This window comes from Saccopteryx bilineata, chromosome 6, assembly GCF_036850765.1.
Source record: "Saccopteryx bilineata isolate mSacBil1 chromosome 6, mSacBil1_pri_phased_curated, whole genome shotgun sequence".
NCBI lineage: Eukaryota > Metazoa > Chordata > Mammalia > Chiroptera > Emballonuridae > Saccopteryx > Saccopteryx bilineata.
This window is the reverse complement of record NC_089495.1, coordinates 127,580,952-127,603,016: the sequence shown is the minus strand read 5'-3', so window position 1 is coordinate 127,603,016 and position 22,065 is coordinate 127,580,952. Positions and strand designations below refer to the sequence as shown.

Sequence of the window (22,065 nt, the reverse complement as noted above, 5' to 3'; positions counted from 1 at the left end):
GCAGATCGGACAGAGCCACGAGGTCTCCACGCTGTTGACCGAGGTCTGCTGCGTGCCCCAGATCTCTGGGACCCACATGCGATCCACCCGGGAGCTGCGCCCCAGACATCTCCAGTATGGAGACAAAAGTCAAAGAAGTCCTGACCCATTTAGATTGTTTTAAAAAGTCAAGTTAATAGAGAAAATAGTAACTTCGATTTTGAACGTAGAGAAGAGGGGAGGGAGCCTTTTTTAATCATACCTCCTTGTGGCTGTTTCTGACCTCTTCGTACTAATAAACGTTGCCACATTTAATTTTTGTTGCCATGAGCTATGGAGAGCGTAGCCCAGCATTTTGAAGTAATTTGATAACCCTCCAAGTAGCAAATCCGAGAGGGAAGCTGGCATCCCAGGTATAGTTTCTTTATAACCTGAATTTACAATGAAAACATTCTCCTTTATGGATATAATAGATTAGATTTCACAACTTAATTCACCGGAATGGCTCCGTTTAAAGGAGCTCCGGCTGATTTTATTACGCCAAGCCAAATTGGATGTTTGTGGTCTTAACGAAAAGCGATTTTGACATAAAATATATAATTTTTAAAGAAAACACCAGCGGGTTCGACCCCCGTCCCCTCCTCTCTCCATCCCTTTTCTTCACCCCAGGTACCCCAGTTTGGGAAATACCGAGAATTATTTGTTGATTTGTGCTGGAGAGACAGGAACTTACACCCAGGAAGGGGTTGGTCAGGAGAGTGCTGCTCCTGGCTGGGGCTGGGCACCGGGGAGCACTGGACCTTGTGTCTCCCGTGTCCTGTTCCGCTCGACCACCCGTCCACTCTCCACCTGCGCACGCGGTGCCGCTTACATGCGAGGGCTTGGGCTCTCCCCCCCCCCCCCATCCCCGGATACTGCCAGCACAGGCTCAGAAGTGTCAGGGTCCTTGGAGCACCCACAGGGACCGAAGCTTCTGCCCGACAGCCTCCCTTGGCAGTGCGCGTGGATGGAGAAGGGTGCCCCTCGGAAGGGCCCAGCGCTGGCCGGGTCGTGACCCTCAGCGGCATACTGGACGTTGAAAGCAGGCTCGGCCACACCACTTTGTGCAGAATCACTACGCCCTAAGCAGCTCCTACTCCACCAGTCCAGAGACGAGGGCTCACCCAGGGCGCTGCAAGAGCCGCTTCCAGGATCACTGCCTCATCCACCTCGCGGCCCATGGGGAGTGGGCGTCAGCGCGCAGAACTTTACAGGCCCAGCCAACCCCCAGCTTCTGAGCAGACCCTGCATCCATTTGGTCCCTCGCCGCAGGAGAAAGGCGAGGCCGCCGGGCCACCTGCCAGCGGAGGACAGAGGTGGGGATTGAGGTCTTGCTGGCCCAACTCTGGCCTGGCCAGCCAGCGCTTGCAGCCCATTCTACTGTCATTTCTGGGTAAGGTTGGGCTCCATTCTCCGAACAGCGGCGGCACCCCTCACCTCACCCCCAATTATTAGGTGATTTGTTGATGACGGATTTAGACTCCAACCCCTCCCAGAGGATCCGGCCATTGTGACAGCCACACTAGCCAGGACCTTGGCCAAGACCCAAGCCCCAGTCCTCCTAGGCCTCTAGGACTGCTGAGCGCTCCACGTGGCTTCGGCCCACCCCTGCAAACCTCCCCCCCACCCCGAATCAGTGCTGGGAGGACAGCGAGTGTGCCAGTTCGTGGCACCTGACCTTGTTTTTTTCCTCTGCTTGAAAACAGCAGCAGCTGTTTTTCCCAGAATTTCTGCTGCTGGGGGAGAAAAGTTGTCAATTTTTGGTTGTCACACCTCCTGAAAAAATTCCTTGGCCTTGAAAGTGTAACAATAGCACAGCGGATTTCTGAAGGAAGCCCCCCCCCCCCCATTCTCCAGGGACGCCTTTGCCCTCAAGCTGCTTCAGGGACCTCTGTGGGGACTGCCCAGCAAATCTACCTCAGCCTTGAGGTCCTGCCCTCATCAATCCTGGCAGAGGTAGCAACTTTCTGAACTGGAGAAAAGGCAGAAATCAGCTCCATTATTGGGAGGCACCAGGGAGATAGGGCCTTTCTGCACAGTCCTCACCCCTACCTCAAGCCCACTCCAGGTGACCTGTGGCCACTGGTGTCCCATCCCCAGGGATTCTATTCCTGTTTGCTTTTAGGGTCAGCACTAGCCCAAAGGCAGTTAAAGATTAATAATGGGCCAGGGGCCTGGGGCCCTGGGAGTTGGGAGGAGCAACAGGAAGGGAGTCTGCCAGCTTTTGGTCCCTCCTGGGCAGTCAGGCCCCTGATGGCTTCTGCACTCTCCATTGTCTCAACTGCCCCACCCGAAGGGCTGAACAGTGAGCTCAATGGGGCAGCAGCTGTGAGTTCACCTGTCTGCCAAAAAGGAGATTGGGCAGCTCCAATGTTAACAAACATGACCATGCTTCCTGCAAACTCCAGGTGCATACCATGGAAAGGAGGAAACTCTGGCCTTCTTGGCTCCTTGTTCCAGTGGTTCCAGAAACCTGGGAAAGTGTTCTGGGTCTTACCCAGGAGGGGCTGGGGAAAGCCAGCCTGTGGCTGGGCTGGGTTGGGCCTCCTGATAGGGCCTCAGCCCTCCCTGAGTACATCCTCCTTGGTCAGGAGGGGAGGGGTCAGGGAAGAGGACCTCCAACTCATCCATCACTCAGGAGGCAGGATCTCTACCATGTAGCCTTCAGGACCTTTCCTGAACCTAGTCCTGCCCATAATTTATTTACACTTAAGTTACACCAGGTGCATGGATGTGACTTGGATGTGACACACGGTGTCCCTGGCCTGCATGGACTATAGGAATTGAACTTTAGTCTCCAGGCAATTAAGGCGGCTGGGACTATACTTCATTAATGGTTGTTATGCAATAAAAACGATAAAATGCCCCCTATTTGCGATTTAAAAATGCAATTTATTTTAATTTATGTTTCTAAGTACTTATGGGACTTGATGGGGGGCAGCTAGGGCATCGTTGGAGGGGGCTGGGCCCCTCCATTTGGAGGGACAGAATGTCAACATGAAATTAGATTTGGATAGCAGGAAACAGGAAACTAAAAGAGCAGGCTGTGGTCTTGGGCTGGTAGGAGATGAATATTTTAGGCTGCCTTTCAAGAAACGGTGAAAAATCATTCTGGGTCTTGCCTTTGTCCCTGGCTGCTGCAGAGTGGGCCTGGGGAAGTGTCCCTGAGCCAGACATCCAGAAGCCTGCTGGACAGGGCTGTCCCCTAAGGCCCTGGGACCTTGGGCACAGTGGTTCTCCCCCAGCACACACCATGAGCAGAGGCAGCTAGTAGGCTTCTCAGGCCCAGAAGCAACCTGCCAACTGCCTGTGGAGACCCATAGTGTCAAGAGGCCTGCCTTGGCTCTGCCCACTTCTCCTGGCCTGTGTGGATCTGCTTCCTGTTTCTTCAGCCTGTGGAGGATCACACTGCCCTGGCCAGATGCTGTGCACTTAACCAGGACAGCATATGCAGCACCAAGGCCCAAGGGCCCAGATAGCCTCTGCTCCTCAGTCCCCACAGACCTCAGGCAGAGCTGAGCCAAGGGCTGTAACAGCAGCTATCCATCTCCAGGGACTGTCAGTTGCCTGGGGAGGAGCCTGGCTTCACACAAAAGGGGGCAAGAAAATGGGTAAAGGACCAGGGCTGGGGACTGTCAGGTGGGACACCTTAAAACGCAGAATACTCCACTGTGGTGGTCACCTGGTCCTTGGCCACTAGCTCCTGACATTCAGAACCTGTGCTAGACAGTCAGCTTCAAAGTCCATGCATGGACGCTCTCAGAGCCAGGGCCCCAACCTGTCACCGTCCACAACATACGCACGTTTTAGAAGATGCTACTGTGGCCAGGAAGGACAAGGCTGAGGCAACGTTGCCCCCCACCCTTCGCTACTTACCATCAACGGGGCTGGTGGCAGCTTCCTCCTTCCTCTGTCCTAAGCTTCCAGGCTCCTTAGCAATATGGGGTCTACCTTCCCCACCCCCTCCCAGCAAAAACTGTCCTAGCCTCTGCCTGCCTCTCTTTTGTTCTGGTTGCCTCAACTTGTCGAGTTAATTGGCAAACTTTCCTAGAAGTAAACTTGACAGATAGAAATTAATAATTTTCCCAGCCCTTGCACTCCTTACTAATCATGTCAGCTGGGAGGAAGGGGTCTGGAGGCAGGAAGATCCCTGCAAAGCCTTAAGCATGAACAAGATGTTCAGGGTTCCTGGGTAGTTGTTCTGCAGTCCAGATGTTCCTCCTGGGTAGTTCTGCAGTCATGGCAGGGATGAGGACTCTCAGAAGGGTTCCAACCACCCCTGCAACCCCACCCTGGGTCCCTTGCTATGTCACCTAGCCCTGATGAGGTCCTTTGGAAATTCTGACGCTAAGGAAGAGGAAGGAGGAGCCCTGGCTAAATGCCCCAGGTCCTCCAGGCTGTGGGGGAAGGGCCCTTGGGAACCCCAAAGGAGGACCAGAGAGGATGCTATGGGGGCAGAGGTGGGGACCAGGGTGGCCTGCCCCCCTTTGGAGCTTTCCTTTAGGAGACAAGTGACCACGGTCTTGTGGTCTACCCAAGGCAGAGGGTGACTAGCACTTAGGGCCTTAAGGCCTTTGTCCCCAGACTCTCCTGTCTTATAAAAAGCACAGCCCCACCCCATTATTCTGGGGTCTGAGATCACAGGTTTTGTTCTTTTTTTTGTATTTTTCCGAAGCTGGAAACGGGGAGGCAGTCAGACAGATTCCTGCATGCACCCGGCATGCCCACCAGGGGGCGATGCTCTGCCCATCTGGGACGTTGCTCTTTCACGACCAGAGCCATTCTAGCGCCTGAGGCAGAGGCCATGGAGCCATCCTCAGCGCCTGGGCCAACTTTGCTCCAATGGAGCCTTGGCTGCGGGAGGGAAAGAGAGAGACGGAGAGGAAGGAGAGGGGGAGGGGTGGAGAAGCAGATGAGTGCTTCTCCTATGTGCCCTGGCCGGGAATCGAACCCGGGACTCCTGCATGCCAGGCCGACACTCTACCACTGAGCCAACTGGCCAGGGCCACAGGCTTTGTTCTTTAGGCTGGTAGAGACTCAGGGCTCAGGGCTCAGACCAGGCAGGCCTCTGCGACCTCTGAAGCAAGGAGGCACAGTGCCTGGTGACTACATCCCCAACTTCACCACAGGCAGCTGCTCTGCCAGCTCCTGGCTTCTTGGTTGGGCCTTTGGCACCTTCTGAAGACACAGCCAAGCAAGGTTCTCAGAGGCCCCTGGTGAACACCCTGAAGAGTGGCCTGGGAAGTGTTGGTGTGACTAGCAAGTCTCCCAGATGGTTCTGACCCAGGCACACCACCCAGGAGACCTTGATGGGCTGTAGGGTCAACCCAAGGAGGCAAAGTATCTGTGGTAGAGGGCTCCTCACACAGGACGTTTATTGAATGAATAGTGGATGGATTCATGGATGGATGATGAGGTTTTAGTAGGAACGAAGGTCATTTCTTTGGCCCTTCGATGGTCCATGCTGCCTGTTGGTGGCCAAGCTGATCTCATTGGCACCCCCAGAAATTTTCCGTGGCGAACCGAAGATCAGAGCCAACCCTGAGGGAGACAGGCAAAGTTTCGAAAGGACGAGAAGGCTTCCTGGCCTCTTCCCTGTGGTAATCAAGCTCACAAGGGACACAAGGAAGACCCCTTCCCCCAACCAGGGCAGGGCCTTGTAGGGAGACCCTGGGATGCAGCCCACCCCCTACTTCAGCCCACCTTAGCATCTTCATGCTGGTGAAACATGACTAAATGAAGCTGGAGGAGGTGGGATATGATCTAGGGGGAAGGGAGACGTGAAGATTGGGGGCTGTGAGAGAATGGCAGGCCCAAGTGTCCTGGTGGGATAGGAACCCGAACAATGGCCACCACTGGACACTGCCTTTCCACCCACCTTACACCGTGGCCATCCTCTGTCCACCCAGAGCAGTGCTAACCCCTCACTGGGCTTGGTGGGCTTGTGTTGACCTACACTGCCATCAGAGGCGGATTAAGGTTGGTTGAGGCCCCAGGTGCAGAAGAAAATATTAGGCCCCTTGTTATTAGAAAAAAGTGTAAAGTTGGGCTTTCGCAGGGCTCTTCAGAAGTTGAGGCTCAGGGCATGCACCTGGTGCACCCACTGTTAAATCCGCCTCTGACTGCCAGTGCCTAGCCCCAAACAGGAATTGCAAAATGCTTTGTCTCAAGGCCACAGGGACATGGAGTAGGAAGGGAGAGGAAAAGGAAAAGAAAGTGCTGGCTCTAGTGGCACATGTCCTTGTATGTGTACAGCGTTAGCACTCTGGGTCCCCACTATGAAAACAGGCACAGAGAGGTTGAGTAACTTGTCCAAAGCCACACAACAAGGTTTAAACCAGGTCTGTCTGAGAAGCTTGTCTTTGTCTAAGACAGAACATATTGCAGATTAATTAAAGATGTCCTCCCAGCCTGACCTGTGGTGGCGCAGTGGGATAAAGCGTCGACCTGGAACACTGAGGTTGCCGGTTCGAAACCTTGGGCTTGCCCGGTCAAGGCACATATGGGAGTTGATGCTTCCTGCTCCTCCCTCCCCTTCTCTCTCTCTCTCTCTTCTCTCTCTAAAAATTAATAAATAAAATATAAAAAAAAAAAAGATGTCCTCCCAGCAGGGCACCTGACGGATCCCTTCCCCATGGCCCTGAGCCAGACAGCTGACCCTGCTTCCCAGGTTAGGCTGGCTGGGGTGGACCGCTTATGAGGGCTCATGCCTCCCCATATAGCCTAGGGCTTGGGGCAAGCCAGGGGCAGTGTGGTGGGGGAGGTTCCACCTGAGGGCATCACCAGGAAATGGGGTGCCTCCCTCTGGGAGTATATTTCACTGTTTACACTGACATGGGTGCCCTGCTTAGGTCAGCACAAAACACATGGGTCCCTGCTTCCTTTATGCAGTTTGGGAATGTGGCCCCTTCAAACACAGACATTCCAATTTGCCTTAGAGCTTCAGGTTGAGGTCACACGGGGCCTGCTGTTTGCTTTCTAATCTTTGTAAGACTGGTCTGGAGTGTTCTGAAGTGGCTTGGGCTTCGATCCCTTCAGATTTCACCTTTGCCACCATGACTGGGAGCCTCAGTGCTACTGGGTTGAGCCCCTGTCCTGGTGACTACAGGTAATGGTGTCCTGGCTTCAGGAAGGCTTGGGAGACGTTCTGTGGACTTAGGAATATTTTGCAGATGCAACCATCTGGTGTGGGCCCTGGGTCCTGAGGACACCCTCAGGTATGGGGCAAAGGCATGGAGGCAGAGGGCGTTGGCTATTTTCTACACTGACCTCTGGTTTCACCAGCTCCTGCCCATCCTATCCCTGATGTCTCATCTCTAGTTTAAGGTCACCCTCTCAGCCTGGCCCCTTGTGTCACTCACTAGGTCACTGCCCTCCCCCTGCCTCCAGCCTCCTTGCCTTTCTACCTGCTAGTCTTTGTCCATCCTTGAGTCTTGACAACCCACACCCCATCCCCTAGCTCCTGGCCCAGTAGTTCTCTATGCTCCCTGGCCTTACCTGCCCCATCCCAACCCCAGATGATCATTCCCACATCATAGCACCAAGGTGGACAGCAGAAGGCATGTGTTTCCTCCCTGTCCCATTGGGCAGGTCCTAACAGGTATGTGAGTGGTCCCTGGGGGACCCTGGCTCTTGGAACCTAATCCTGGGGCTGGGAACTCTGCTCTTAGGTGATGCTTTCACTAAAATACCATTTATTCTGAGCACGTATTTGTGGAAGACAGTCTATAAGCTGATAAAGAGGGCTTAGCCTAAGACTAAGTTCTTCCCCACACCCTTGGCTGTTGCATGGTGGAGAATGGTACATTCTTAAGAGGATTCCTGTTTATACCTTAGATATGTGACTCCGTATTAGAACTTTCCTTGTTTGACAAATGGCTTTTGTTCTCTGCACTATATAATAAAGCTGGCCGGGGGCATCCCCTCCGGGGGTCCCCTCCCACCCTATTCTTGTATGCCATCAACCTATAGGAGGCCTCCTGATTCCATCCTTTTTCTGTCTGTGTTTATTTCCTAATCTTGCACTGTTCCCACTTGATACCTGCACAATTACAAGTCTTGCTGGTTTGCGACATGAATTGACTTAAGGAGTCAAATGGAAAGAGGTTGCTGGCCTAAGCTTTGTGTTCCTTCTCTGTGCCTTGTGTTTGCCTGGGGCTTACCCTGTGGCCTGCACATCACAGTGGCCTCCTCACCCTCTAACATCTGGGCAGGTGGAGCCAAGGAGTAGCACAGGTCAGGGACCTGAAGGTGGGGCTGTGGGAGTGTGCACCACTTATCTCAGGCCCTGGGCCACGGTGCAATCACCACCCCCTTGAGCCACGTTCCAGCAACACTCAGCAACACTCTCTCTCCTTGTCCTGCTGCCCCAGGAGAATGACAACTCTTACTAAGTGCTGACTCCCCAGCCCTGTTACCCCTCTGCACATAGTCCTTTGGGTAGCTCTCTGGGACCCTGATGCATCCAAACCACACCCTACCTGATGCTTTGAAGTAAGTGCAAGCCACACACACCTGGACCACTCAACACACCAACATGAAGGCCTCGCTTGCTGCTACTGGGAACCTACCCCAGCCCTCCCCAGGAATCACCCCAGTGCCCGTGTGGTTCCCAGGATCAAGAGAAGAAGAAAAAAACAGAAAACAGTGGGGAATCGTGGCAGCTGCCTGGGCACTGCAGCTCTCACAGGATGGTTCCTCTGGAAGGGAGCCCTATTCACTCCTGAGTGGTCCTGGTCCCTCCACCAGGGAAGACATGGAAGAGCTGTGACAGACCCTGATCTTTGTCCTTGCAGCCTGTAATAGCTGCCCCTATGCTCCAGGTGAGAACGAGGCCTGGATCCTGGGTTCCAGCCTGGGGTGAGACAGCTGCTATGTCAATGCAGGGACAGAACCAAGCCAGCTCAGATGCCATGGCCAGAGGCCTGTGTGGGTGTGGGAGGGAGCCCCAGCCTAGCCACACCTGTTAGTGCCCTGGGCCCTGGGTTGGGGTTTCCCATCTGTGCTAGAGCCCAGTCAGGTTTTTCACTTCACTGGAAAGCAGGATGCAGGGCAAATGGGCCTTGGCCAGCATGAATCACCACACAGCCTGCCAGCCGGCCTGTTAGGAAAACAAAGACAGACAGGAAAAACCAGTGGTAGGGGCAGAAGCAGCTCCCACCCCCTGAGTACCTTCCTCTCTCTAGTCCATCAGTGGCCCAGGCCTCCAAGACCCCTGCGTGGTGAGAAAGCAGATGGGGGAAGGGGAGTGACTTTCCTAACTCAACATTGACTCAACAGTGCCATTGACTCAACAGTGTTCTGTGCTTTCTCCAGCTTCTTTCCCTCTGATCTTGTCCAAGTGTCCATATCTGTGAAATCACAGGTTTGATGTGTCAGTTCTGTTTTTCTGATGCACGCTAAAAGAAATCATGCATTTTGAAAAGTTTGTCAGGCCATCTGTGGATCATGTCAGCTGCCGAGGAATGGCCAACCCCTCCTGGAAACACAGGGACTTTGAGGCCACCTCACTCACCTGCAATGGCTTCTGGCCCAGGAGAGGGAATGGAGGGAAAAAAAAAAAAACCTCTTCCTTTTCAAAGATTACAAATGCGTTCTAAAAGGAAGGGGAGTGTGGTGGTTCTTCAAAGAGTCGAACATAGCCTGACCGGACGGTGGCACAGTGGATAGAGCATCGTACTGGGATGCGGAAGACCCAGGTTCGAGACCCCGAGGTCACCAGCTTGAGTGAGGGCTCATCTGATTTGAGCAAAAAGCTCACCAGCTTGAGCCCAAGGTCGATGGCTCGAGCAAGGGGTTACTTGGTTTGCTGAAGGCCCACGGTCAAGGCACATATGGGAAAGAAATCAATGAACAATTAAGGTGTTGCAATGCGCAATGAAAAACTAATGACTGATGCTTCTCATCTCTCTCCGTTCCTGTCTGTCTGTCCCTGTCTATCCCTCTCTCTGACTCTCTCTCTGTCTCTGTAAAAAAAAAAAAGAAAAAGAGTCGAACATAGAATGATCACATAAACCAGCAGTCTTCTTATGGGGATAGACCCAAAAGGACTGAAAGCAGGGACTTGAATGGATATCTGGACACCCGTGTTCACAGCAGCATTGTTCACAATCTCCAAAAGGTGGAAACAACCCAAATGTCCATCGATGGATGATGGATAAGCAAAACATGGTCTATCAATAAAATGGAATATTATTCAGCCACAAAAAGGAAGGAAATCTTGACACCTGGATATCTTGAAGAACATGGACAAACTTGAAGACACCATGCTCAGTGAAAGAATCTAGACAAAAAAGAGACAAATAGTGTATGATTTCACTTTTTTTTGAGGTTAGAGGAGGGGAAATAGTGAGGCAGACTCCCACATGTGCCCCAACTGGGATCCACCTGGCAATCCTTGTCTGAGGTCGATGCTCGAGTACCAAACTATCTTTAGCGTTGAAGCTAACCTCGGACCTACCGAGCTATCCTCAGCACCCGAGGCCACACTCAAACCAATGGAGCCACGGCTGGGGGGGTGGGGGGGGGAGAAGGGGAAGAGAGAGGAGGGAAAAAGCAGATGGTTGCTTCGCCTGTGTGCCCACCTTGGAGTCAAATCTGGGATGTCTATATGCCGGGCCAACACTCTATCAACTGAGCCACCCACCAGAGCTATGATTTCACTTTTATGAAATATCTAGAATTGGCAAATTCATAGAGACAAAAAGTAGATTTAAGGGTTACCCTGGGCTAGGAGGGTAAGGTTGGGGAATGGGAAGTTATTGCATAAATGGGGACAGAGTTTCCATTTGGGGTGATGAAAATTTTAGAAATGATAGTGGTAATGGTTGCACAACAATGTGAATGTAGTAAAACCACTGAACTGTACACTTAAACATGATTAAAACAGCTAATTTTATGATATATATATATATATATATATATATATATATAGTAAGATAGAGATGGAGAGATAGACAGGCTAGAAAGGAGAGAGATGAGAAGCATCAATTCTTCATTGTGGCATCTTAGTTGTTTATTGATTGATTTTTTTTTTTTTTTTTTTTAGTATTTTTCTGAAGCTGGAAACGGGGAGAGACAGTCAGACAGACTCCCGCATGCACCCGACCGGGATCCACCCGGCACGCCCACCAGGGGCGATGCTCTGCCCACCAGGGGGTGATGCTCTGCCCCTCCGGGGCGTCGCTCTGCCGCAACCAGAGCCACTCTAGCGCCTGGGGCAGAGGCCAAGGAGCCATCCCCAGCGCCCGGGCCATCTTTGCTCCAGTGGAGCCTTGGCTGTGGGAGGGGAAAAGAGAGACAGAGAGGAAGGAGGGGTGGGGGTGGAGAAGCAAATGGGCGCTTCTCCTATGTGCCCTGGCCGGGAATCGAACCCGGGTCCCCTGCACACCAGGCCGATGCTCTACCGCTGAGCCAACCGGCCAGGGTAATTGATTTCTCATATGTGCCTTGACTGGGGGGGCTGCAGCAGACCGAGTGACCCCTTGCTTGAGCCAGCAACCTTGGGCTCAAGCTGGTGAGCCTTGCTCAAACCAGATGAGCCCACGCTCAAGCTGGTGACCTCCGGGTCTTGAACCTGGGTCCTCCGCATCCCAGTCCGATGCTCTATCCACTGCGCCACTGCCTGGTCAGATGAGAAACATCAATTCTTCATTGTGACATCTTAGTTGTTCATTGATTGCTTTCTCATATGTGCCTTGACTGGGGGGCTATAGCAGAGCAAGTGACCCCTTGCTCAAGCCAGTGACCTTGGACTCAAGCCAGCAACCTTGAACTCAAGCCAGTGACCTTGAACTCAAGCCAGCGACCTTGAACTCAAGCCAGTGACCTTGGGCTTCAAGCCAGCGACCCTGTGGTCAAGCTGGTGAGCCCACACTCAAGCTGGAGACCTCGGGGTTTCAAACCTGAGTCCTCAGCATCCCAGTCTGACGCTCTGTCCACTGTACCATGGCCTGGTCAGGCTTATGCTATATATTTTACCACAATACATGACTTAAAAAAAAGAAGGGTCCTGTTAGAGGTATGTAGGGCCCCCAGAGGCATCCCCCTCACTGTCCCATCCCTCTGAGGGTGAGTCCCTAGCCCATCTTCCTGGCTCCTCCCCTGCCCATCAGTGCCAGCTGAACAGGAGATAAAAAGAAAATCCATTCCACCCACCTTGCTTCTTTTTTGGGGGGTGGTGGGGGGAACAGATAGGGACAGACAAGAAGAAAGAGAGATGAGAAGCATCAACTCTTCATTGTGGCACCTTAGTTGTTCATTGATTCCTTTCTCTTATGGACCCTGACTGGGGGGGCTCCCCCCAGAGTGAGTGACCCCTTGCTCAAGCCACTGACCATGGGTCATGGTTTTTGTTGTTGTTGTTGTTGTTTGTATTTTTCTAAAGTTGGAAACAGGGAGGCAGTCAGACAGACTCCCGCATGCGCTCTACCGGGATTCACCCAGCATGCCCACCAGGGGGCGATGCTCTGCCCATCTGGGGCATTGTTCTGTTGCAACCAGAGCCACTCTAGCGCCTGAGGCAGAGGCCACAGAGCCATCCTCAGCGGCCAGGTCAACTTTTTGCTCCAATGAAGCCTTGGCTGCGGGAGGGGAAGAGAGAGACAGAGAGGAAGGAGAGGGGGAGGGGTGGAGAAGCAGATGGGAGCTTCTCCTGTGTGCCCTGGCCGGGAATTGAACCCGGGACTCCTGCACGCCAGGCTGACGCTCTACCACTGAGCCAACTGGCCAGGGCTGGGGTCATGTTTTTGATCCCACGCTCAAGCTGGTGACCCTACTCTAAAGCCTGGGTCCTCATGATCCCAGGTCAGTGCTCTATCCACTGCACCACTGCCTGGTAAGGCCCACGTTACTTCTTATTCAAAGAATGGATGAGGAGTAGGTGAAGCCTTCAGAACAAAGAAGGTTGGTGGTCATCTGTGGATTTTTGCACAAGTAGCTGCCAGATGGCAGTGTGGTTGCCACTGACCTCTGCCTAGTTCTGGGGACTGTGTCATCCTCGCCTCTCTTGGGCCTGATATCTTCTCTCCGTGCCCCCCCCCCAAGAAAACCTGTTCTGAACTGACCTTAACTTTGGGTTGCTGCAGTGTGTGTGAGCCTGAGTGAGAACCTCATTCAGCCACAGCCAGCTGTGTGGCATTGGGTGCACCCGCAATCTTTCTGGGCCGCTGAATAGACGTGGGGCTCCTCCCTGCAGGTCACTCCGATGCCTGTCACTTAGTATTGGGGCCTCAGTTGTCACTTGGCAGGCTTTCTTCTGTTGCAGAGCGCAATGTTGAATCCTGGAGGAAGATCATGGGCCCTGTGTGAATCTGCTCCGTGGGCCATCTGCTTCACGAACCTCACTTTCCTTATCTATAAAGCAGCGTAACATTCACAGCCCAGAAATGTGGCGAAAACGAGTATGGGAAAACTATTAGCATGTCACCTAATGCAGAATGTGCTCTCAGGGGTAATTACAGGTGAGGCTGACACTTTATAGTGGGTTGAAAGATACCTTCCCCATGTCTGACTGAGGAGTGACACAGCAGATAAGTGTTGGACTGGGATGCAGAGGACCAAAGTTCGAAACCCCAAGATCACCAGCTTGAGTGCAGGCTCCTCTGGTTTGAGCGTGGAATCATAGACACGACCCCAAAGTTGCTGACTTGAAGCCCAAGGTCCCTGGCTTGAGCAAGGGGTCACTAGCTCTGCTGTAACCCCGCGGTCAAGGCACATATGAGAAAGCAATCAATGAACAACTAAGGTGCCACAACAAAGAATTGATGCTTCTCATCTTTCTCCCTTCCTGTTTATCTGTCCCTCTCTCTGACACACACACACACACACACACACACACACACACGAAAGATACCTCCCCCTGAAATAAGGTATGTCCATCTGAAAAAAGTGAATGTGATGTTATTTGGAAAAAGGAGCCCGTTGTTATGCTGCCTTTCTTGCTTGTGGACATATCATTTGCCCTCCCCATTGGGGCCTTCTGGCTACAGAAAAGGGGTGAGAATTGCCTGCTACTCCAGAACTTAACACTTGTAGTCTGATTTGTCCCTTCTTCTGCAGCTCAGGGCTCAGCTGTGGGCTTTCTTCCAAGAAGGCCTGTGTTCAGTCTGACCTGCCAGCAGTGTGCAAGTTGCCAGCAGGGCAGTGTGGACCTTGGGAAGAACCAGGTGTTGGATGTTCTAGCCTATCAGCAATGAGCCCTAGAATGCCAGGGGTCCTTTGTGGGCATCAGTCTTTCTGTTACCTAAATGGGGGACATCCTTAACTCACTTGAGTGGAATGTTCACTCAAATCATTTACCAAAAGGCCTTGGTGGCATCAAAGGCTGTTATGTTGTCATTTCTGTGGGTACGCAAATATTTCACAAAGGGGTGAAGACTTCCAGGCCCACAGTCTCGGATGGGATAGTCAAGGCAGAGAGAGGACACTGGGGACTCCCTGAGCTCTCAGATCCTAGGCAGACCTCAGTTTACCTGGCTTTGGCCCCACTGTGGCCCCAGTGCCCTGGCTGACCCTCTGGGACCTAGACAAATCATGACATAAGGTGCTGGTGCTTTCCAGCTCTGCCCCTCAGAGTGAGGAGGGAGTTGCAGAGAGATGAGGAGCCCCCATGGTGTCCCTCACTTGTCCTGATGGTTCTCACTCCCAACAGGAAACAGGCCTGGCAGCGGTGGCCTTGGACTTGGCAGCTTGGTTTGCGTGCCAGGCTGCTGGTTCGTTGGCCCCACGAGTGTGGAACCGATTTATTCAGTAGCTTTGCTGCTGATTAGTTGCAGGTGAGTGGATGGCACATGGTTTGTGTTGTAACAATATTTTGGGACAATTAGATTGAAACCACATTGTTTGAGGCTGCTGGCGGCTCGCCGCAGCATTGCCCTCTCCATGCCCTTTGTGGCTCCTGGGCTGGCCAGCCACCCCTACCCTCCTCAGGCCTGGCTCCAAAGGCAAGGGACTGAGGCCTTCTGTTGGGAGGGGGGCCTCCTTTCTGTATTCCCCACCAGGGCTCTCACCCTGACCTCAGCTTCCAGCTGTTTCAAAAAACAGCTGCTGGGAGTCTTCCTCAGGGCAGGTAGGGAAGGCTGCCTGGGGGTCTAGTGTGGGAATGCCAGGCTGAATGGCTACCCCTTTCCCCAATATCTCAGCACCCCTCTGTCTCTACGTTACAGGGGGACACCTCCATCCCACCCCAGCCCACAGCAACCCCAGACCACATGCTCCAGCAGAGGAGGCCAAACCCAGTGACCTCCAGACTGGGAAGAAACAGACAAGACCAGTTTGGCCTAGCTATTCAGGGGGGTCCTCTGTCCTGTCCTCCAGCATCATGTCTTGGCCAGTGTGGCCTAGATGCCAGGTCATCTCCCTTGCTGCAGGGAACCACATTCTACCTGCTTTAAGGGCTCAGGGTCTACCTTATGAAGGGTAGGGGCTGAGAGTAGGCCCTGGGTCCAGGCCCAGGTCAGGAAGGGGGTTGTTGACAAGGCCTGAGCACAGGAGGATGCAGAGTGGCACCCAAGACCTGCCCCCAACCCAGGAACAGTCAGCAATGGCTTGGGGGAGGCATTGTGATGGTCAACCCAGGTGTTACTCAAAGTCACATTGAGTCTGGGACTTCCTGGGGAATGGGAAGGATGGGGTGTGGCATTTCTAGGGTAGTAGCATTAGTGGCCCTTGCAGAGAGGCTCAGATCATATTTCAGACAACAGCCCTGGGGTAGGGGCCAGCCACATGCTCACAGCCAGACAGCCCAGGTCTTCTTGGGGACCTGGTGGTGGCCAGGCTTGACCGTACCCAACCCACCTCATCTGCCCTCACTCCACCACCCAGGATACCATCCTGCAGAGCAAAAATGGAGGGAGACTCATTTAAGGCACGTAGGTTCTCATTGGATTCGGACAAACAGTAGAGGAACTGTGGAGCCAGAAAATGGTGGGGCATTCTGTTTATTATAGTCTCCTAACAGTGGATGAGCAAGCAGGCAGCATTCCCAAGCCCCTCACTCAGCACTGCTGACCCACTGAGACTCCCGGCCTCAGCAGGGCTCAGCTGAACAGGCCAGGCCGAAATCTCAGGGCTCCCAAGCCCCTCAGTTTTTTTTCTTTTTCTCTCTCTCTCTTTCTCTTTCTTTCTGCACTTTCCAGTAAAACAGGCTGGGGGAAAAAACCCTTCTCCAGCAAACAATCACCCCTCCCCAATGCCCCATGGCAGCAGGCAGTCAGCAATTTGCAATCTGCTGCCCTGAGGGTAAGCACGCAGCCTTCTGTAGACTATGCACACATGATGCTGCCCCAATACAAGCGCAAACCTAAAAAAACACTTGTTTACTTAAAACTCATAGAGATCACAGGACTTTGGATGAAAAGGCTGACGCAGATTTAAAAAGTGACGCTGTGCAGACAGCTTGAATCTTCAGTCCAGGGGTCCCCAAACTATGGCCCCGGGGGGCTGCATGCGGCCCCCTGAGGCCATTTATCCATTTATCAGCCCGCTGCACTTCTGGAAGGGGCACCTCTTTCTTTGGTGGTCAGTGAGAGGAGCACATTGACCATTTCATTAGCCAAAAATAGGCCCATAGTTCCCATTGAAATACTGGTCAGTTTGTTGTTTTAAATTTACTTGTTCTTGCCTGACCTGTGGTGGCGCAGTGGATAAAGCGTCAACTTGGAATTCTGAGGTTGCCGGTTCAAAACCCTGGGCTTGCCTGGTCAAGGCACGTATGAGAGTTGATGCTTCCTGCTCCTCCCCACTTTCTCTCTCTCTCTCTCTCCTCTCTAAAAATGAATAAATAAATTAAAATAAAAATTTACTTGTTCTTGGCCTGACCTGTGGTGGTGCAGTGGATAAAGCGTTGACCTGGAACACTGAGGTCACTGGTTAGAAACCCTGGGCTTGCCTGGTCTAGGCACATTTGGGAGTTGATGCTTCCAGCTCCTCCCCCCTTTCTCTCTCTCTCTCTCTCTCTCTCTCTCTCTCTCTCTCTCTCCTGTTTCTCTAAAAATGAATAAATAAATAAAATTTAAAAAAATAAATAAATTTACTTGTTCTTTATTTTAAATACTGTATTTGTTCCCGTTTTGTTTTTTTACTTTAAAATAAGATATGTGCAGTGTGCATAGGGATTTGTTCATAGTTTTTTTTATAGTCTGGCCCTCCAATGGTCTGAGGGACAGTGAACTGGCCCCCTGTGTAAAAAGTTTGGGGACCCCTGCTCCAGTCCCTCTCCTGATCAGGCTGTCAATTACATTGCCAGCTCCAGAAGGGTGGGGGGGTAGGGGGGCAGGCTGGCCAATCATAGCAGGCTATGTTTGATCACGTGAAGGGGTTCTTTTCTCCCACTCTCTCTCTCTCTTTCTCCCCCCCCCCACTGTGGGAATCCGACCCCCAGCAGAGGGCACAGGGTGTTGTGGGGTGGGTCTGGTCTGCTAGGGACTCCTCTCCTGTGAACAAGTGGTGACAGTAGGAATGCCAGGCCCGGGGCCTGACCTGCCCCAGAGCCTGACCCGCCTCAGCCTAGACCAGAGGTAGTCAACCTTTTTATACCTACCGCCCACTTTTGTATCTCTGTTAGTAGTAAAATTTTCTAACCACCCACCAGTTCCACAGTAATGATGATTTATAAAGTAGGGAAGTAACTTTATAAAATTTATAAAGCAGAGTTACAGCAAGTTAAAGCATATAATAATAATTACTTACCAAGTACTTTATGTCGGGTTTTCGCTAAGTTTGGCAGAATAAATCTTTTTTTTTTTTTTTTGTATTTTTCTGAAGCTGGAAACGGGGAAGGACAGTCAGACAGACTCCCGCATGCGCCTGACCGGGCACGCCCACCAGGGGTGTCGCTCTGCCAGGACCAGAGCCACTCTAGCGCCTGGGGCAGAGGCCAAGGAACCATCCCCAGCGCCTGGACCATCTTTGCTCCAATGGAGCCTTGGCTGTGGGAGGGGAAGAGAGAGACAGAGAGGAAGGAGGGGGGTGGGGGTGGAGAAGCAAATGGGCGCTTCTCCTATGTGCCCTGGCCGGGAATCGAACCCGGATCCCCTGCACGCCAGGCCAACACTCTACTGCTGAGCCAACCGGCCAGGGCAGAATAAATCTTTATAAAACAATTTACTATAGTTAAATCTATCTTTTTATTTATACTTTGATTTCTCTGCTACCGCCCGCCATGAAAGCTGGAACGCCCACTAGTGGGCGGTAGGGACCAGGTTGACTACCACTGGCCTAGACTTTTCTTTGCCCAAACACGGGTTTCCCTTTCTGCATAGGGGACTTGTGGGGGTTGCACCAGAAGACACCCCTTCCCCCAGAGCATGTCAGCAGAGCTGCGGATAGCATACTGAGGACTTGCCTGGAGCAGTGTGGTCCCCACCAGCACCCAGACGATGGAGAGATGTGCAGATTGTGGGGCCACCCTACCTGCTTAATGGGAAGCTTCTAGGTGAAGAAGAGGACTGATGCTTACTCAGGTGTGAGAACTGCTGCAGGATAGACTCTGGCAGGAGCTGGCAAGGAAAGTCCTTTCTAGACTTTGTTGGGGACCCCCAAGGGCCTAAATGACCCCCTTCCCATCCCTTAAAATATCTGTGTTTTTGTAAAAACAAGCATAGGGCGGGGGAAATTGAGATGTTAGAGAAATGAATACTAAGGACCGGGCTGGAGACACACTGCCCTGATTCCCCTGGGCAAGTAGGGATGGGACCAGCAAGACTGACACCAGTGCAAGGTGTGAGCGGGCAAGTGAAGTCTGCCAGCATCCTCTGGTCGTTGAGAGCGTGGGCTCTCCATGGCCTTTGTGCCTTGTATAAGGTTTAGAAACCTCTGAGCCTAAGTTTCCTCATCTGTAAGATGATACCCCAACCTCCTTTGCTAACACCATGCTTACTTCCAACAGTCTAACCTCAATTTTTTGTGCTGTCCTCGCCCCGCATCACCCTAGAGGCCTGTTTGACAGAAAAGTACCATCTATGTGCCCCCCCCCCCCCAATGCCATGGCCCAGCCCTCATCCAGCAGCCTGGGCGGGCTCCATCTTACCCAGGCTCCAGGCTGATGGCTTGGGCGACCTCCTGAGGAGGTTCCATTTTTCCTTTTCCCTCCACCTCCACTCATATCCTTTGTCCATAAGTTGGACACAAGGTGATCATGGCTGCACGGGGTGCTGGAAACCCAACCGTGTGCTGGGAAGAAAGGGGACTGGATTTGGGGCTCTCTGAACCCTAGTAGGACAAGCAGCTTTGGCTCACTGGTCAGGGCTGACACCGTGGAGACCTCACTCCAGCTTTCTCTGTCTGGGCCCCAGCTGCCCACACATGGGTTCATCCTGTGGGTGCCTACAGCTTACCTTTATAACTTCCAAGCTTTTGGATCTGGGAGTGAACCCTGTGGTCAGAGTGAGAGTCAAAAATAGGCAAATTTGACCAAATAGAAGAATAGCACCTTTGACATGGGTGCTGGTGTCCCAGGTGCGCAGAGATGTGGGTCTCTACATAGCTTTCCCATAAGTGGTCAGAGAGGAGGGGAGAGGAGAGGTTCATGAGCCCTGGTGTGGGTTCTATCACTTTGGAAATGCCTAAAAAAATAAGTGGGCATCAGCCTGAGGGGTCAATTTCTGGGGACCAAAACCATCACAATTAAAGTATAAAAGGAAACTGTGATGAAACCCCAAAAACCATAAACAATTTTTTTTCACGATAAAAGCACCGTTATTAACAAATGTCAAAGGCAGCAGTCCACTTAGGAAAATGCAAATTAAAACCACAAAGAGTTACAGCTACATACCTTCTGGTGCAACTAAGTGAACTGGGCTAGCCATGTCAGGTGCTGGTAAGGAGCTGGCGCTCACGCACTGAGGTGGAGCAGGAGAGGTGCAGCTGGCTGGAAGCAGTGTGGCAGTGAAGCACACATCTGCCATGTGACCCAGCCGTGCCACTCCTGGGATTTACACAGGAGAGGTGAGAATGTACATGCGTATATAGGCTTACACGCAAATGATCATAGCAGCTGTATTCATTAATAGCCCCAAACTGGAAGAGCTGAAATGTCCCAGCACAGGTGCCTGGTGCTCACACCATACTCTCAGACCACTGATACCAACTGGCCAACAAGAGGAAAGGGCACTCAACACAACCACTCAGTGAGTCTTTAAGTCTTGTGCTTAAGCAGGACAGAAGCAGGACATTCTGTCAGATTCCATTTATGTGAACTTCTAGAAAAGGCAAAACTACTACTCTGCAGTGACAGAGAGCATGTCTGTGGTTGCCTGGGGGCTGAGATTGGGTGGGAGGTTAACAGCAGAGGGGTCCAAAGGAACTTTCCTGGGTGCTGGGAGCTCTGTGTCTTGATTGTGGCAGTGATTACAGGGCTGTATACATTTGCCAAAATTCATCAAACTGCACACTCAAAATGGGTGCTATATTGTATCTAAGTCATATCTTAAAGCCAATGAAAATAAAAATCCTACATGATACTGTTGGTCACTTATCAGATGACAAAGGCCAAAACGATTGACAGTCTCTAGCTTTGTCAAGATGCACAGAAACGAATGCTCTTCCACTTGGTGGTGGTGGGGAGAGTGTTGGCACCCTATTGCCGGGAGATTTGGCAATAGCAACAAAAAAATTTAATATGAGTGCCTTTTCACCTTGCAGTTTCTCTTCCAGGAATGTGTATCTTCCAGACATGCTGGTGTAAGGGCACAGAGACGGAGAAACTAGAAGCAGCCTAAATGTCCAACAGCAAAACACTGATTCAATACCTGTAAACCAACTGACCATCCCTATTGGACCCGGGGGTAATCACCAAAATTAACACTAAATCCTAGGTGGCCCCACAGATCTGGATGGCTGGTTGCCCTAAACACTCATGGCACAGACATGCCAGGGGGTTCTAGGAAGTCATGAGAAGTGACCTATGAATCTCTGTGTACAAACATAGAAGGTGTCACAGAGGGAGAGAGTGAGACCAAACAACCAAGGTGGCCCTGGCCGGTTGGCTCAGTGGTAGAGCATCGGCCTGGCGTGCAGAAGTCCTGGGATCGATTCCCGGCCAGGGCACACAGGAGAAGCGCCCATCTGCTTCTCCACCCCTCCCCCTCTCCTTCCTCTCTGTCTCTCTCTTCCCCTCCCGCAGCTGAGGCTCCATTGGAGCAAAAGATGGCCTGGGCGCTGGGGATGGCTCCTTGGCCTCTGCCCCAGGTGCTAGAGTGGCTCTGGTCGCGACAGAGCGACGCCCGGGATGGGCAGAGCATTGCCCCCTGGTGGGTGTGCCGGGTGGATCCCAGTCGGGTGCATGCGGGAGTCTGTCTGACTGCCTCCCTAAAACAAACAACCAAGGTGCCGGTAGCAGGGAGCTATTCACAAATGTTGCCTCTGGAGGTTGTGGGGAGATGGTACTGACACTTTCTATTTCTCTGTGCCACTGCATTCTTTTACTTTGTGTGTGCATGGATTTTATAATTAAGAATGTATTTTCTAAAGGAAATATGACCTTGGTCTGCAGTCAAAGGCAGGTGCATGACGCCTTTTGAGTTATAGCCACAGAAGTCAGGTGCAGGGTAGAGGGACTCAAGGCAGGGGAGAAGGACCTGGACCAGTAGGGGCATCTCAGGATTGTGATCTAGGAGATCCAAATTGATCCCAGGGCAAGTATGTCTGTGGACTTCTGGGTGACCTTCAGTCTTCCTCCTTCCCTGGAGGTGGACCTGTCTGAAGATGCCCCTTACCCAGGATCCGCCTTACAGAAACTGCCCCCACTGGCTGCTTCTGAACACCTAGCCATTAGCAGGAAGTCTCCCTCTCCCACCTCAACCAAAACATGCAGGCCAGGATTGCTGCGCAAATTGACTAGTGGGGCCCTAGCTGGCTAATTCCTGTGTCTTGATGAGTGGGAAGATAGGTTTTTATTCATCACTGGGGCTTTTAAAATTGCAGTAAAGTGGCCCACTTTATAAAGAAAAAATCAATAGCAAAAAGAAAACAGGAGTATGTAAATGGACAGAATGACAAAAAGCAGGCCAATTACCCCCCAAATGAGACACAGTTATGGCTCCATTAACT

The 22,065-nt window shown here is 52.1% G+C and overlaps 1 long non-coding RNA gene across 1 annotated transcript; it reads left to right on the top strand.

Moving 5' to 3' along the window:
- Positions 1-222: 222 nt before the first annotated feature.
- LOC136309517 (uncharacterized) lies at positions 223-15,207 on the top strand. Its single transcript, XR_010726286.1, has 3 exons — positions 223-1,411; positions 14,669-14,792; positions 15,183-15,207. It is a non-coding gene; the product is annotated as an uncharacterized lncRNA (long non-coding RNA).
- Positions 15,208-22,065: the final 6,858 nt, after the last annotated feature.